Source organism: Parus major, chromosome 3, assembly GCF_001522545.3.
Source record: "Parus major isolate Abel chromosome 3, Parus_major1.1, whole genome shotgun sequence".
Lineage (NCBI taxonomy): Eukaryota > Metazoa > Chordata > Aves > Passeriformes > Paridae > Parus > Parus major.
This window is the reverse complement of record NC_031770.1, coordinates 1,555,198-1,565,054: the sequence shown is the minus strand read 5'-3', so window position 1 is coordinate 1,565,054 and position 9,857 is coordinate 1,555,198. Positions and strand designations below refer to the sequence as shown.

The window sequence follows — 9,857 nt, the reverse complement described above, 5'->3', positions numbered from 1 at the left end:
AAGCTGTGGTGTGTATTCTTAGAAGGAGGTTGTTCTCCTTCCACTGCAGAGCTGTGCAGAAAAGCTCCCTCTGGAGAACTGAGAGGGAGATGATTTCTCTGCCATGCTGCATGCCCAGAGAGTGGTCCCTAATCCACAGCTCCAACCACTGCAGCAGGGCTTCACATCAGTGCTTCAAACAAGATCAGTGGGACTTCAAACCCTTGTGAGCACTGGGGTTTATGTCAATACTGGTCACTGTGTTAGGATAACACCAACTTTCTGTGTGTCCTTTGTCCCCTGCTGGCTGGGCTTGGTGGTGCTTTCCCAGACTTGTTATTTTGGCTCACTTGTGTTTCTTCTCCCTTGGTCCCAGCAGTCCCTGGGTTTGTGGCTGAACTGCCACTCCCATATATGCTCAGTAGAAATGCTGAGCTGAGCAGCTGCATCTCTTCAATTGTGCTTTTCCAAGTCTGAACACCTTTTGGTTTTTCTCCCCAGCTCCATTGTGCTTTCAAGGTTTTAGGTGTAATCCTTCCAGAAAGCATTAATCACATTAAAGGTTTCATCATCGTTGTGGTTTTGCTTATTACTATTATTATACATTCAAATGTCTTTTCCACTTTTATTTGTGAGCGGGGTTTTTTGCTTAACAGTCAATTGAGGTGCATTCTTAGTCTACAAGAAATTTAATCTGAGTAATATTCATAAATGCAGAGACTCAAATCTGTTATTATTTAATAAATGAATGCATGGCTGTTTCAGAGTATTGTCTCAGGGTAGCACCCTCCTGTTTTGATATCTTTGTAAACTGGAACAAGCAGAAAGGAAGGCCAGGCTATGAAGGCAGTCCTGGCCATACAGAGAGCAGTGTAACAACTGCCTCTTGATTTATTTTGCACCAGATTTTAGTTCTCTTGCCTTCACATACCCATAGGGAACTGCATTTTACTGTAGTAACACTTAGATACACATCCCTGAGAGAAGAACTGATCCTCAGAAATAAGTTTTGAACAAAAAGGTGAGTAGAGAAAATATAGACTTAATTGTATATCTAAAATAACAGAACTGACTCAAACTGTAGATACATTCAGTGCAGCAGGGGAACCTGAAATTAGAAATTTTTTCTTTTGTTTTCTGCCTCATCTGGTTTTCTGCTTGTAATGAGGGCTTAATGCCCTTTTCTTTTTTCTGTCTTCTTTTCAAATAAAACTGAATCAAGCTATTAATACATTCCATACAGCAAGGTAACCTGAAATTACACTTTTCACTGTTTCTGCCTCCTCTATTTTTGTGCTAGAAGAGGGGATTTCTTGCCTTTTCCCTTTTGTCTTCATCTGTTACGATTTCTGTATATTAGGCTCATGATTCATTTCACTCTTTTCTCCTAACCCTCCCATGTCTGGTTACAGGCCACTTTTCCAAAACCCCAGGGATACAGATTCCATTTTGTTCTGTTTTCTGTTTCTCCACCTGCTGCTGACTGACTCTGCTTGGCTTGTCCTCCCATCCCAAAGCTTGCTCAGCAACCAGCACAGCTTCTGTCCACAACTTCCATCCACAGCTTCCCACCTTCCCCGTCTGCCATTTCAATCTCTCCCACACGTAACCATTGCTGGGGAGCCCCAAAACTCCCAGCTCCAGTGCTGGTTACTGTGCCTGAGAAAATGCCTTTATTCAGGCCATTATTCATTTATTCAGGAGCTGGAATCTCAGGAGCCGCTCTCCATGCTGGCTCTGTTAGGTGATCAGGATTTTTGGGAGAGCAGCACACAGCTCATGGCAGGGCCAGAGTTTCTGTGTGGCAGCACTGAGAACACAAATACACGCAGGAATCGTGTGGGCTCCTTATCCAGGTATTGCCAAACCCGCCTATCTTGTCCAATCCCATGTGATGTTGCCCCAGGTGACACAGCTACAAACACATAAATCCCACACATCTGTGTGCTGCCAAGGCTCTGAGAGGATTCGAGACCAAACCAGTCCTGTGCTGACATAACACCAGAACAAATGGAAATGAAGTTGTTCTTTGTATCAAACCATTAACTTCACAGGCAGAAGGATTCCTCTGAATTTGTCAGTGTGAATTACCGGTTGGGGGGTGCTCCCAGCTGATGTGTCTGGTCCGGCTGCCAAGTGGGGAGAAATCTGATTGGAAAAGATTTGAAGAAGCCCATGCTGGCAGAAGGTATTTATAACCCTGCCACAGTGTCAGGGGCTGCCTTCGGCACCGTGGGCTCGTGGTGCTGCGCTCTGTAAATCGCAGATTATGGGGGCTTTGCCTTAGGAGCTTACAGCTGAGGAGGGCTCACAGGAACTTGTGCCATTACCTGTCAGAGAACAGATAGTGCCTGGATATGGAGCTAAACTTAGTATTATGGGATGTTAGTCTGAGCTCTCTTGTATTTTCTCAGTGCGTGTATATCTTTCCTTATTTGTTCTAGATCTGTCTTGCAAATCCAAGCAAATCCCAAACATCTGCAAGAGAAAACAACTACCCAAGAATGGGAAGTGGCAAAGCTGCCTGCTCTGTTTCCACTGACCCCTTTGGTTTGTTGTTGCCTCTGTTTTCCAAAACACCCCTACACAACACATCTTTCATCCACCTGTTGTATTGTGCTTTGTGAGCTGCGTGTAGGAGGAATTGACTTCATAACGTGCCAATGTTGTGTAACACACCGAGCCTTGGTACTTAACTGAGCACACCAGAGGGTAAACTGAACCTAATTTATGTCCAGCAGCCAGACCCTGATAGATTTGGCTTCTTTGATTCACGTTTTGGATATGAGTTTATCCATCCAGCCATGTATAAGCCACACACAACTATAAATGCAAAAATACTTAGACTGAAGGAATATCTATAATTTGAACTAAAATTTCTAAGCAGAGAGGAAAGAGAAATCCTTAACACAATGTGTTAAAACTCACATATAAGTAGGAATGCAATAAAAATGTAAATATCCAGTTGCCATAAAATGATCTAAAGCTGAACTAATGTATCATATACTGTGTATTTATATGGTGGAACCTGATTTCATTGTCAAAGTAGTTTAAATAGCTCTTGCTATTTCTGAAAAATATGAGTGATGATGTCCCGTGCTATTTTTAGGAATAATATGTTTATCTTTATTTAGTTGCACTTAGATGGATGCTATATGGAGAAGTAAGAATTATCCAGTCCTGGGTTGTTTTAGTCTGGGGGAACTAAAGTTACTGGTTTGAGGTGGTGCCAGTGCTGATCTTTCTGTTCCGTGGGTCAGCAGCTGGAGGTCTGGTCCATTTTGGAATCTCTTTTTGTCTGTTCCCAGCTGTCTTCCCTCTTATCCCATAGCAGGATACATAAATTACTTTTACAAGTTCAGCATTCTGGAGCAGTCATAGAAGTGGATTTTAAAAGGGGAAAAAAATCCTCAGATGAGAGAAGAGAGGCTGATTCTCCCAAGGTAGTAACCATCACCCATCTCATGGAAAAGCCAGGATGGAATATTACACTTAGTTAATATAAAAAACATATACTTAGTGGTGCCTTACAATTGTTCTTTTTTTTATACTCTTGAAGAAAAAGAAAGGATACTTTGCTTCAAAGAATTCAGTGCAAGAACTGAACATCAGTATGAACTTCCAAGCTATAAGAAGGGCTAAACCAGGTCAGGAGAGCAGAACATGAGGGCAGTGATGATCTGCAGGGGGACTGAATTTGAAGATTCTGTGAGACAAGAGTAGAAGGTAAGCATGACACACTATGAGTGATCAGAGGTACATTTGACCATCACATCACATGAGCACACAAAAGTATCAAGAAACTGCCTAAATATAATCTGGGATCACCAGTTATTGAGCAAAATGGAGGAATTTTTAGATGTGACTAATAGGAGCAAGGAGGTTGTGTTCTCACCATCCAAAGAATGTGTTTGAAATGCCAATCAATAGACTTTTATTTTGAGTCTGTGCTTTTTTACTAGGATACCTACAAAACACTTCTACACTGTAAGAAATACAGTGTGCTGAAAGAATAAAAGTGACATGAATTCAGTGGCTGCCTAAAAGGGAACACATATCTGTGTGCCTTCTTCCTCCTTCAGATTACAGTCTAGGTAAAAAACTGCTCAGGGAGATTGGCTTACAGCCCACTGCAGAGTTGAAGAATTATATGATTATTTGATTTACAATTCCCTGGAAGTGTTCTAGGCCAGGTTGGTCTTGGAGTAACTTGTTCTAGTGAAAGGTATCCCTGCCTATGGAATGGTGGGGGAATTAAATGGTCTTGAACATCCCATCCAGCCCAAATCATTTTATGGTTCCATGATCTAATTCTTTTAAGCAACTGTCATTTATGAGAACTCTGTTGAATCAATTTAGTTGGATAACTCTTTTTAAAATTTCATTTTCAAAAACTCCAAGTGGTTAAAATTGAATGAGAAACAAATAACATACAACTAGCTGCCTCTAAAGCCAAACTGATTGTTTTGGTTTTTTTCAATTTACCCAGGCATTTCTATCCAGGATATGGTCAAGTTATTTCCAGGCTCATATATTAAAACTTACACTGTTTAGCAACCTGATTCTACCTGATGGAATAAATCCAGTAAATCTTAGCTACCAGCCTGTGCTGAAGTGGTAATTTGAGCAGATGTTATATGTCATTCAGGTAGTTAGTTTTTACTGAAATATATTAGTTTTTCACAAGTTACAATGAGAAAAGTAAAAACTATATTTGCACTGAAAAAAAAAATTTGAAAATAGTTCAGAGTAAGGGATACCTGCCAAACATCATGCTCTAGAAATCTGAAGAACTTTGGGAACAAAGTTCTTCACAGGGAACGAAGTTATTCACATGGGAAAAAAGTAGCCCTGTGCCACTTCTTTTCCGTGTGCTGTTTTCTCAGTATCTTTTCCTTTCATTTCTGCTCCTTTTCACAGGATATATGAGAAAGAATTTAGCCTACAAGATTCTTTTTATCTCCTTGCCAACACTGTGGTTGCACTTAGGTAGTCCTTCACCACTGGCATGACTCACCTAAAATACATCCTTATCTACATTAGTTCCAAAACCAGTAAAACAGGCAAATTCAGGTTTCCTATGGCTCCAGGTATTACATTGTTTGCATCTCTATCCTGGAATATCTTCAGTCGTTCTCACATCCTCCTTTTTGGTTTTGCCATCTGGGTAAATGACAGACAGGCTTGTAAAAGCTACTTATACACACACCAGTGGAATGGGGAACCACCAGCTTCTCCTGGCTCCCTCTGCACAGGAGAGCTCAGCAGCTCTCTCATTTAGCCAGCTGCTGGTTTCTACAAAACCATCAGGAGTTTAATATCCTCAAATCTTCTGCCACTACCATAGTTAACTGAAATCATCCAAAGTGTTCAAAAGCTGGAATATTTCATCTGGGGAAAGGTGAGGGAGATAAAGGGCTTCAGTGTATGACCTGCTGGACATGATGCTGTGAAAGCAGGGAAGTCATGTTGGACATTTCTTAGCTGTCCTATCTTTGTCTGACCCAGATAAAAGGAAGAGCTCCCTAAATACTCTAAGAAAGAAGTCTCAGTGCTGGTGGTGTTTTCCAAAGCTGCCCTACATTCTGTCCCTGGAAGTCAGAAATGCTCTGTGGCCCCAAGCACCACCATGACCCAGCTGAAGGCTCCAGCTGCTGTGGCCTGCTAAAGGCACTTGCAAGGGACAAGTTACTGAACAGGGAGCAAAGTTCTGGAAAGTAGCAGCTCTTCCTTTGAAGTGTGACTTCAGGTCAGTGTGTTGCTCCCTCTGCACACTTTGTCTGTATAATTAAGTTTCCCAATTCCACTAGTGATGCCATCAGCCTTGTCTACAGTAATGGTGAAAACATTGCCCCCATCAATCTGTTTGTTTTCTCCTCGAGCACATTTGGCAGCCAAGGGAATAACCCTGAATATTGGTTACCAGGTTGTTTCTTTCCTAACTGGGTCAATATCAGCACTGAGAAAGAGCAAAAATCAATTTCTAATAGAAATTATACATGCTTTTCCCTTTACAAAGCAAATCAGTTTAAATTCCAATTTATTATAACTGTAATAAATCCCTAAGTTTTAAAAAAGCTCTTAAAACAATATAGGTAAGATGCCATGATTTCAGAGAATTCATTCTTGCTGTTGTAAATTCTACTCACTGAGTGAGTGGCACCACTAGCTCAGTACCTAGAGTTAGAGTGTGGAGGTGATTTAAAATAAAAAATAGGAGGGGGGAACATGAATTAGAAAAAGTAGCTGGAGCTACTTTTTAATATTACCTGGAGGTGTTTGCAAGAGGCGTTAATAGAGAATGGATTTTTTGTGTCTAGGTCCTATGTTCCTCAAGTGAGAATTATTATGGCCAAACTGGTAAGTGAATTATTTAATTGTATTTCTTAAAAGTGTGAAGGGCTGACAATTTAAGGGGCTGACATTAGACCTAATGTAGGGAATGACCTGTATTCTGAGAATTCAAAAATTCTGGGGATGTCAGTAAGACATAAAATTAACTGTATTGTCCTTTAAGTAAGACCAAAGTGGTTCTTTCTGAGAAAAAGAGTAATCAGACCAAATTCCCACTAACAGTGGATCTCTGTGCAGCTTTAGTGAGGTGAATTTTTCATGTCATAGTCTCATTTGCTGGACAGCATTGTCATTTTGGTTCCCTTCAAACGATGTATTTTAATGATGAACAAATGTGTTCTTGCTCACTGTTGTAACATCATTTTAATGCCACACATCAGCTTTGGTCCCTTGGAATGAGAGCTTAAAGGAATTACCTGGATGTAGGAATTTAAAGCTACAGCTAATGACAACTTTTCACTGGTCGCACTTGGGATCTTTTAGAGCTGTCCTGGAACTGCTCTTGTTCATGCAGATGGATGGCTGAAGGAACTTCTGAAGGGTGTGTTGTGACAGGTTTAAATCAGAATACTGTATATTGACATGGTTAGTAGGACATTTACTGTACAAATGGATGTGTCAGAAAAGTTATCATCAAGAAAATGTTATTTATAGCAGAGCACAAGGCAGGCCCCACAGAATATTCTGATAAAGCCCAGCCTGGCTCAGTTAGCATCAAGAGATGGAAATCCCTTTGTTCTGTTGTTTTCACACTTTTCCTCCTCCACATGCTGCATTTGTATTAATAAACTAAGCAGTGATTTAGTCACAATATCCCACTGCTGATCTTGAGAAGAAGTACAGCAGGTGTTCAAGCAAAGACAAACCTGTGAGGCAAATCTGCTCAATTCAGCACTGGCATAATCTGAAAACAAAGAATTGCAGAGTTTTATCCTTCCAGAGATAAAGACATTGTGTCTGAAACCTGGGGGATTGTCCTTAAAGCTTAAAAGGGGGAACAGAAATCCAGCCACCCTTGCAATTTTAAATCCATCTTTTAAAATCACTGAGACCAAATGTGGGGTTTATTTCTGTTGGATCCTGCTGTGAAGTGACAGTACTGCATCTGTCCTATCACCATTATTATCTTAGTCTATGATCTGCTGTGATATCATATTGCTTCTGTGGAAGATCAAGCAGAAGGTCAGACTGAACTGACAAAATCCCACCAGTACCATTGGCAGCAGCGCAGTGGAAATTCAGAAACATTCCTGCTGGGGGAATTCACTCATGGAATGCATTCCTTCCTGACTAAGTTTTCCTGAAAACTTAGTTTTCACTAAGTTTTAAGGAAATTGAATCGGTGAATATCTGCAAAATACTCCTATTTGTTGACAATCTTCCCAGCAGAATTGTAAAATACTTTTCTAAAGAGCTAAAACCCAGGCTGTTTTGCAATACAGTTTCAGTACTACAGAGCTGTTTTCCTCTCGCTTGTTAATTTGACTTGCTCAGGGAATCTGGAACTCCCTTCCTGTTTCTCTCCAAGATCTTTAGTCACTTCCTGTCTCTAAATAAAACCCCTTTCATTTGTTCTTAATTGATGATAGATACTCTTCCAAGTATTCTGATAAAATCAGCCAAATTATATATAGATTTTTCCTTCTTGTACATGACCAAAAGTCCCCGTGGTTAAGTATGTTAAAATTAGTTTTATCACCATGTCTATACTCAGAATTTGACAAATTTTTAAAGGTACCTTGTTGCCTTAGGTTATATTATAATGGAATTTTTAAAATCCATTTTCTTGTTTAACCAAGAGATACAAAAAGCAGATTTTCTGGTGAAATTATAAAGACCTTATTCAATCAAAGCCTTTTATTTGCCTCCATTCTGCTACTGCTGTAGCATCCCTTATATCACTGTAAAAGGGGCTGACTTAAAAATATAAATGAATAATTTGTCAATGAAGACCCAAAATCTTGGGGGCAAAAAATGGCATCTAAAGACCTCACAGTTTGTAAAATTATTCACCTGCTTGAAACATTTATCTCCATCAGAATAACAATGTTGCCATCACTGTGTTTATAAAAATACTTTGCACATTTGTTCTGGTAATTTCTGGTAGTGATAGGGAATATTGATGTCTTTGTACATTCTTGAGGAAAAAAAAAATCTCATCTGGAATTTCCTGTGCCTGATCTGGACTGGGTGCAGGGAAAAGCTGCTTGGAGGAGCAGGGGGAGGGTGACAGCACGGTTTCTCCAGCGTTAGCTTTGGAAAGCAAGGGCTGGGCAAAGCATGTTAGGAATTAAAATTCAGAGAAAAGAACAATTTAAAAGTGGTAAAAGGATGTACCTTGGCCTTGAGCAAATTAGGTCTGGAAGGTCTTTGGTTATTTAGAATAAGGGATATCTTATAATGGCCTTCCCAATATCAATAGCAGCAACAAATATTTGAGTTCAGCCTGCTCAAGCAAAGAACAGGATATGTTTTCCAGAGGCAGGAGAGACTCAGTGCTGGGACCCCTCGGAGCCCCTCATTCACTTGTTGCCATCCCATTTTTCAGACAGTGACTGAAGATGACTGAGCCCCAGTTTCCAGCCAGAAACTCTTCCCTCTGCAGTGTGAGCTGCAGCTGCCCCTCGGATCCTCCTGCTTCCTCCTGCATGCTCAGGAGAACTGAACTGATCCCTCTCGGGAGCTTCTCCTGCTCCAGGCTGGCAGTCCCTGCTCAATGGGCCAGCTCACAGAACGTCCATCTCAGCATCCACTGCACCCTACACGGCAGAAGGGAGGTACCAGGAGAGCTGCTGCTTTTCCTTAACTTCTCCTGGCTCACTGAACTGGCAGCTGCTTGCTCTGAGTGTTTCCACGAACTAATCTCTTTATACGGGTATATGTGGGAGAATAAATCATCTGTGGGTTAAAAACCCATAATAATGTTGGAGTAGTGTTAAATATAGACTTATAAGGCCTTTTGGTCGTATTGAGGCAGCTGTGTGGGTGGAATTGCATCCAAATAGATGCTATTTTAGTTAAATTAAGTGTTACCCTAAGGGCTTTGGCCAATGTTCCATCCCTGAGCAGAAAGCTGGAGACCACACTAGAATCTAACACGAGGCAGGTGCCAAGTTTTCTTCTGCTTTCCCTCTCCTCTTTCCTTATCTCTTTCCATTCCTCTTTTTCCCCCCTTTCCTCTTCTTTTCTTACATTTTGTCTTCCCTTTTCCTTCCCTCTTTTCTTTCTCCTCTTTCCTTTCTCTTATTCCTTTTTCCTTTCATTTCTCCCTCTTCTTCCTTTCCCTCTTTCCTTCTTCCTTTTACCCCTTTCCTTCCTTTTTTGTTTCCTCTTTCCTCCCTTTACCCCCCTTTCTTTCCTCTTCCCTTTCCTCCTTTTACCCTCTTTTCCTCTTCCCTTTCCTTTCTCCTTTTTCCCTTTATTTTTCTCCTTTCACTTTTCCTTTCCATTCTTTCCCGCAGAAGTTGCACGATTTAAATTCATACTCTAAAGAGATGCTGAGATCTGTTCATGGGGCTGCCTTT

At 40.8% G+C, this 9,857-nt stretch overlaps 1 long non-coding RNA gene across 1 annotated transcript; it reads left to right on the top strand.

Annotated features, from left to right (window-relative positions):
* The first annotated feature begins 573 nt into the window (after positions 1–573).
* Positions 574–9,231, top strand: LOC107201624. The gene is made up of 3 exons (XR_004496583.1): positions 574–3,705; positions 6,300–6,339; positions 8,882–9,231. It is a non-coding gene; the product is annotated as an uncharacterized LOC107201624 (long non-coding RNA).
* The last annotated feature ends 626 nt before the right edge of the window (positions 9,232–9,857 follow it).